Below are 8391 nucleotides of genomic sequence, written 5' to 3' on the forward strand. Positions count from 1 at the left end.
GTGGGATAGTCGGGCTGATCAAGAATGGCTACCACGACAACGTTTGGAACCTGGTTCACATAATGTTCAGCCTCCGTCTCTTGTTGAATGAAACAAGGTCTTACTCCCACATTTACATATCAAACTGAAGAACTTCGATGGCAATGGACAAGGACGGCATGGGATTTAGTTTTCTTCGGAAGTTTCCTAGGCTCAATCTGGAAAAGCTTAAGGCTGGCATCTTTGATGGGCCCTCAGATAAGGGAGCTTATGACGGACTCCATGTTTGACGATGCACTGAATGCAGCTGAGCTGTCCGTTTGGTGGTCGCTTAAGTCGGTGATAAGAAATTTTCTAGGAAATAACCGAAGTGCAGAATACGAGAAAGTCGATGAGCTCTTGAACAGCTATAAAAAAAAAAATTAAGGGCTCTCATGTCGGTCCAAATGCATTTTCTACGGTCTCACTGAGACTATTTCTATCAGAACTGGTGACTTCAGTGAGGAACAAGGTTTTTAATTTTTTTTTTTTTTAAATCTTATTCTGCATAGCAAATTACCCTGGAATCACTTATCAGATGCATTACCTTTTGAAACTTCGCAGACCAGTGTAATTAGACAAATCACCGGGTTCTAAATGGTAACATTTGTAAAGTGTGACGTGGAAGGGGGGTCAAACTAGATCAAGCTAGAGTTCCAAACAATGTTTTTAAGTGTATGACAAGCGGGGGGGGGGGGGGTTGAACTAACCCAAAAGCACACTAAAATTATCAGCAACTTTCGAATAAACAGAAAATGAAGAAAATTACGATTCCATTTTAACTGCATTCTTTTACACAATAAAGAACTGTTAATATCGACTTCCGTTATCTATCGTGGTCATAATCTTAATTTTACAGCCGTCAATCATTCAACGAGCTACTGCTCACTCCAAATCCGTTTAATTAACTGTTATCGTGAGATATGGATGATATTATACACACGTTTTATTTCATAGATCTACGTTGACTTCTGAATCGATTAGAGAATACAGATAATTTAAATACAGAATTTAATCGCATGAGAAAGATCTATAGAATCGCATCAGAATCAAAGTTTTTAAAGATAGTAAAATGAAATTTTAAAAAAATGGTTTAAATTCCTAGGATAACTAAATTCAGCAAACTTGGCATTTGTATAAGCTGATTTTCCGCTAGAAAATCTGTATAGTGAGAATATTGTGTGAGGACACTTCTCAACCTATATACTCAACGAATTCTTGATCTACAGACTTGAAAATAGGTATATATGGGGTATTCAAACGCGTGGAAACCTTTAATCGGTTTTCATCCTGGAAAAGGGTTGCTAAGGGGTAAAATCTGAAAAATTAGTGAGTCAGAATTTGTATCCGTTAACTGTTTTACGACTACGCATGCGCGAATTTTTCATTGTTAAAAGGTTTGAAACCACTTAAAGATCATGTCAATGATTATCGTATTGACTATCTTTAGGTTTTGATTTCTATTTCAGCTGTTGTATTTCTTTTCTTTTTTTTTTACTTACAAGAAGTGAACCGTTTAGAAAAACGATACAGTGGAACCTTAAAATTAGTAAAAAAAAAAAAAAATACAGTACAGTATATTATACATATGTATATAATCAAATAACACAAACAATACCGTAACCAGGAACCGGAAAAACCTCGTATTCCACATCATAACCTGAAAAAAAAAACAAAAAAAACTATCCTAGGGTCACCGTATCCCGGGGTTCTACTGTACTCGCACTTTTTAAAAAAAGGAATTTAACGTTACATTTAATATCGGACGACGCCGCGTACATGTTTTTAATTACAAAAGTCGATTCAATTATATAAGGTGATAATAGGAAACTGATCATCAGATGTAAAAACAGGATAGCGGTTACATTTTATGTATGTGTCTCTTGAAAATTGATCTACAGGGTATGGAGATTTGGGAAAATCTTTAATTCGTTTTCGGCCAGAAATTTGGCTGTTAAGGGTCAAAATTCAACGATTTGACCTTTAAGAATTCTACCAAACTCCTCCGCCATTTTTGGGTCTAAACACTTGAAATTTTAAATCCATGTCTAAGGAACCTATATCTAACTTAACATTTGTTTTGAACTCAAATCAAGTTAAGGGGTCATAATAGGGGTCAGTTAAAAAATTTGACCTCTGCGGTCTCTACCAAATTATTCTGACAATTTCTGGTCTAAACATTTGAAATTTACATGAAGGGTATTTAGAGATGGGGCAAGCTTTTTCATCGGTTTGGGTCGAAAATTTGAGCTAACAATATGTATGTTTGCATGTCTGCCTAAAACTTTCGACAAAGGTGACGAATTTTCACAAGATCAGTATCGTTTTGAAGCTCGACCCTTCAGACAACAAATACTGAAAAATTGGCTAAAAACATTAATTTCTTCACCCTCAACTGGTCTCTTTTCTACAGAGGGGTTGCTTTTTTTCACCGATTTCGATTAATTTAAACCTACGTCACTTTCAGTTTGGCGGTGGTTGTAACAGCAAAAACGTCACGTTTTCCCCCGTTCTTTTCCTCCTTCGCGGTGCGGGTTCGAGTCTGCCTGCCTTTCTTTTTTTTTTTTTTTTTTTTTTTTTTTTCTCAACACGCACCTCCAAATGCCCGGGCAACGCCGGGCACCCATGCTAGTACATAAACTAAAAATAAAATTATACATATAATCTCAGTAAACTAGATAGCGGGACGTCTTTGCCCGGTCGTAAAATACGCTCAAATATGATACATTTTAAGCTTTTTGTTATGTGGAGATAGGTAACCAACCCGGAACCTTCTACATAAGGAACGGAGTCACCGGACTTTTCTGTAAAACAAACTTCTCTCTGAACGTTAACACGCTGTATTTTTCTCTATGTGAATACGTAAATAAACTTCTTTCGGTATTCAAACCACAGTATATATTTATTCCTTTCACGGAATACTTTATCTTTAATATGTCCGAATAATAGGCCACCTTAGGACCAATCAAATTGGCAACGAAGATGAGGTGCGAACTCAGTAAGAAAAAAAAAGTTGAGTACGTGGTGAGCGCGAAAAAAAAATTCTCAAAGTGTTTATATCCGATTAAGGAAATACTTAGAAAGCGAAAGACAAGCATTCACGCAAGTACAAAGAATTCCGAAAAGGCAGGAATTTATACATGGAACAACTGACACTTTTGTAGAAAAGTTTTTGGTCCAATGGATACACTGCAATTAAATTCTATGAATTTTAATCTCTTGCCGGATACTCCTTTGGCAATTAAAAAATTTTTTTTTTTTTAAATTTCTGAGAAGTGAACGGCATATCGCCTCGTTTTAAAAAAACGATTCGAAGGTGTTTTGGTTAATACGATAAAACGAATTGTACTGTGGAAATTGTTTTTCTGTCATAAAGAAATTCTCAAAAGATTACGTGAAAAAAAAAAAAAGATCTCTGTAAATTGATATTTTGTATGGTGAATTTTTTTTTTCGTCGAACATTTTTCAAGTGCTGACTTTTTGTGACTAGATATGAAGCGGAACATTTAACAAAATTTTGTATACGTTGACTTTGTATTGTGCGTTTAAAAGAATGTCTTCGGAACAAATAAGTTAACGAAAACGTTAACTGAAAGCTTGATCGCTCAGCAAAAATGCTAAAATTGAATTTCAAAAACGGATGTCTCGTCATTCAGCAAACTAGAAAATCGTCTGTGAAACTGTTGTCACAAAAATCTGAAGATGGCGCATCTAGACTTTTTTCGGCAGAGGGTATAGCCAACTCTCTAGCGGAGTTCAAATACGACCCAGAACGAGGTGATACGTTCCCTGCCTATTATCGTAGGTTCGAGACGATTTTTACAAAAAGATGTGAAAAATGGTCGGACGAGGAAAAAATCACTCATACTTCAGAAATTGGGTACAGAGGGAAACACAAAATTTACAAATTTGATTTTATCAAAGAAACCGGAAGATATTTATTTGGAAACTGTTCGAATTTTGTACTCGATATTTGCTGAAAGAGACGGCCTTTTTCATACAAGAACATGCAAAAAGAAGAAACTGGTGATATTGTCACATATGCGAGTAAAGTCAACGCCCAGTGTGAACTATTTAAATAAAGATTTGTCAGTTGACATGTTTAAGTGTTATATATTTGTTCAGGGACTGACAGCACCGAAGGACAAGGATTTAAGGTCAATTATTTGTAGATTACGGAGCAAGATCCAGAAATTAACTTGCAAAAAGTGACAGAAATTGATAAATGTGGAGATACCACTAGGATAGAGGGGGGGGAACTACATCCCACGTCCCGATGGTAAAACAAAAACATTTCCCAAGAACAAAGGAAAGTTTTGAATGTTGGAGTAGTATGGGTTCGCACTTAAGAAAAAATTGCCCTTTTAAAACCAACCTTGTGCCAAATGTGGTTTAGTCGGACACCGAGCTTCCCAGTGCCGAACTAAACAAAATAGACAAAAATTTAAGTATAAAGTAAATGTGGTGTTGTCAAAAGAAGTGACAAGGAAGTAAAAGAAAATTTGTCCATACCAAAATAAATGGCCACATAGTGAAACTACTTTTGGATATAGGAAGCGAAGAGGATTGGGTGTCCAAAACTAGAAAAAACATTTAAAATTGCCAAAGGAGTATCCGGCAAGAGATTAAAATTCATAGAATTTAATTGCAGTGTATCCATTGGACCAAATACTTTTCTACAAGTGTCAGTTGTTCCAGGTATAAATTCCTGCCTTTTCGGAATTGATTGGATCGTTTTGTTTGATTTTATGGGAGCTACCCATAAACTCATTTTGTAACAGTGTGTAGCTGAAAAGAAATTCCGAACAAAATGAGTTTTTCGTTTTTCTGGTTTTTTTCTTTCTTTTCTTAGGGGGTTAAGTAATGTGTACTAAGACCGAAGTGAATTTTGAACTAAAGCAAAATGTGAAACATGTTTTTTAAGCCACAAAGAAACGTGCCTTTTTCTTCAAAAAAAGATATTGAACTGCAGAGACTGCAGGAAAATGTAGTCGAAAAAGTTTACTATTCTGAGTGAGCAAGCCCCACTGTATATGTTAAAAAGAAAAAGGATTCGGGTATGTGCCGATTTTTCTACAGGCCTCTATGACTGTCTTATGGATCATAGTTATCCACTCCCATCCCCTGAAGACATTTTTACAAAGCTAAATGGAGGGGAAATGTTCTCAAATTGATTTATTTCAATTAAGTCAGTGAAGAATGTTCGAAGTATTTGTCTATCAATACTCATTTAGGACTCTACACTCAAAAGGCTCCCTTTTGGTTTGAAAGTAGCTCCAGCATTATTTCAACAAATGCTTGCCGATTTAGATTTTGCAATGGCATATTTGGGTGACTTTCTTGTAAAGAGCAAAAATGTGCAGGAGCATATCAGTTTTCCAAAGAATTGAGGAATTTGGTTTCAAATTGAGTGCCGAAAAATGTGAATTTTTTTTTTTTTTTTAACCCAGATAAAATATCTGGGTCATATCATTGACAACCAAGGCAGAAGACCGGATCCTCAGAACAGAAGCCATTCAGAAGATGCTAGCAATGTTATCCAGTTACAATCTTTTGGGGGGTTAGCATAATATTATGCTATCTATATCCCAAAATGCATAAGTTGAGAGCACCATTGAACGAATTATTAAAAAAGGGCGAAAGTGGATTTGGTCAAAGGAGTGCCAAAGCGCATTTAAAGAGGTTAATAAATGCCTGCTATCTGATTTAGTACTGGCACACTTCGATCCACAGAAGGAATTGATTGTGGCGTCAGATGCAAGTGATTGATATAGGAGCAGTACTTCTCCATAGATTGGAAGACGTATCAATGAAGCCAATATTTTATGCTTCCAGATCACTTTTGCCTGCAGAGAGAAACTATTCTCCACTTGAAAAAGAAAGTTTAGTAATAATTTATACAATTAGAAAATTCCATAGATTTATTCGTGGCATGATTTTTACGTTGCAGACTGGTCACAAGCCTTGACTATTTTGGGGTCTTTAAAAAAAAAAAAAAAAAAAAAAAAAACATACCCACTCGCATTGCAAACAGACTTAAACGATGGGGCATAATTCTGTTGATTTATAATTTAAAAAATGGAGTACATTTCATCCAAAAATATCGGACATGCAGATGGACTATCCAGATTGATTCAAAAGTGTGCAGAACCTTTAGAGAACACGGTGATCGCCGCATTAAGAGAAGAACGCTCCTGGCTGCTGTGCAACACGATTAGAGAGTTACCAGTGACTCTGGATGACATCAATAAGGCAGCAGAAGCAGATGAATTCATTGTAAGAACGAAAAACCAGCTAATTGACTTTCGATTTGCTCACAGACTTTATTGTATGCAGACAGTCGTCATACCGACCACACTGCAAAGGAGAATGCTAAAAGAATTCCATAGCGGTCATCCAGACATGTCCAGAATGAAGGCCTTGATACGTGGATATACATACTAGCCTAATATGGATCGGGACATCGAAAAAATGGTGTCAGCTAGCAGCAAAGGCATCACCTGTATATACAACCGTGGCCGAAGACGGATGCACCATGGATGCGGTTACACATTGACTATACTACATTCAGTTAAGAGACTCGGCTTAACCACCTGCCGGAGGCCAGAGGAATAATTGACCGAAACGTCGTGAAACAACGAAGATGAGGATAACCATCGCAAATTTTTCAGCATTTTGAATTTGGAAGTGTTAGCGTCGACTTTTCCTGCTGCTGGCCGTAAACTGCCGGGAAATGCCGACGCGACCTTGGATCAGGTTCTGAATGAATACCATTTTTTAATTACCATTACTTAAGATGGAATCCCTGTATGGAAGGTGGGTTTCTCTTACACTTATGCCTCCGCCTAAACTCAGTGGACAGGTAACATTTATAGAGGAACAAAAACCGAATTAAATGAGGTATGTTTAAATAGTTACGTTGAATTTAGCTTAAATTGGCGGTTCTTAAAAAAAAAAAAAAAAAAAAAAAAAAAGTGAAGTTCGGACTTTTTTTTTTTTTTTTTTTTTTTTTTTGCACCACTGCACGTTCGATACGATGACTTTATTATTACATTTATTATGCGAACTTAAGCAAAGACCGCTCAACTGTTGCATACTGGGTGTTCATATTAGAGGGAGATACAGGGTACATTTTAAAGAGACGTGTAATACAATTCGATGAAGGAGAGATATAAGAGATACATTTATACAGTGAATGAGTCTATAACATATTTTAGAGATGAGGATTATCAGTTCTTTTAACCAAGTGGGGGGGCAGTCATTATTTCTTGATAGAGAGGGAGACACATTTCTTAAAGATGGGGTTTATACACAAAGTTCATTATTACGATGAGTGGACACAAATCGGAATTTTCCTGAATCTTAATTCCAAACCTAGCTTTCCAGGTTCGAATTCTCGGTCTATCCTATCTCCTTTTTACTTACAAAAACCTTGGACTTGTTCTTGTAACACAACTACTTCCAGCGATATATATCCATTGCAGGATCATATCGGTCTTCAATGCATCATGCATAAATAAATTAAATACAACTAACGGGTATATGTAGGAAAATTAAGAAATTAATCTATATATTAATAAAGTACCTTTTTTAACGTATGTGTGTCACGGTTTCCAGATTACCAATTATTCGATAAGGAGATCCTATTTATTAAAAATGTGATAACTAGGGCTATGACAACAGTATATTCTTTTCATTGTTTTGACTCTTGAGTATATATCCGACACACAATTAATCAACCGAGAACCACAACACTCTATATAAAAACATAAGATATCAACGGATACACTCGAGGGCCAAAACAATGAAACGAATATGTTGTTGTCATAGCACTAGCTATCACTTATCTTCCTTTTTAATAAATAGGATCTCCCGATCGCCGAGGACTCTGTTAAAAAAACAATCGCTTTTGGAGCGTACGTGAAACTAAAATATACCTTCTTGAACTTGTGAACTTTGTTGATACAGTTTGAATCTCCGGAGTAGCAGAAGTTATCACTACCTACACTGATGATTGCATAAGTATATAACACCAGTGTCTGTACGTATAATAAATTAATATTTATTTAAATACACAAGTAGCCCCGTTGCAGCCAGATGGCTGCATATTGTGAAAGAAAAGCGAGTAAGTACAGTGTTTACAGAATTTTTTATTTACATGAAAGAAACAGTGGAAACAACAGCAGCAAGGAAGTGTTCAACGCGAAAGTATTTGAAGTTATAGGATTTCTTTATACACAACGTTCCTAGTCTTTTTACAGTTACTTTTGTTCAGAGCAAAGATCAGATCGTCTGGGTTTCTTACCCGCGATGCCGCTACATGGGTGAAAATCGGTTCTTCCAACCATAAATCCACCTTGCTCAGCGTCTGGC

The sequence above is a fragment of the Euprymna scolopes genome, chromosome 38 (assembly GCF_053919585.1).
Source record: "Euprymna scolopes isolate OS-2025 chromosome 38, ASM5391958v1, whole genome shotgun sequence".
Taxonomy (NCBI): Eukaryota; Metazoa; Mollusca; class Cephalopoda; order Sepiida; family Sepiolidae; genus Euprymna; species Euprymna scolopes.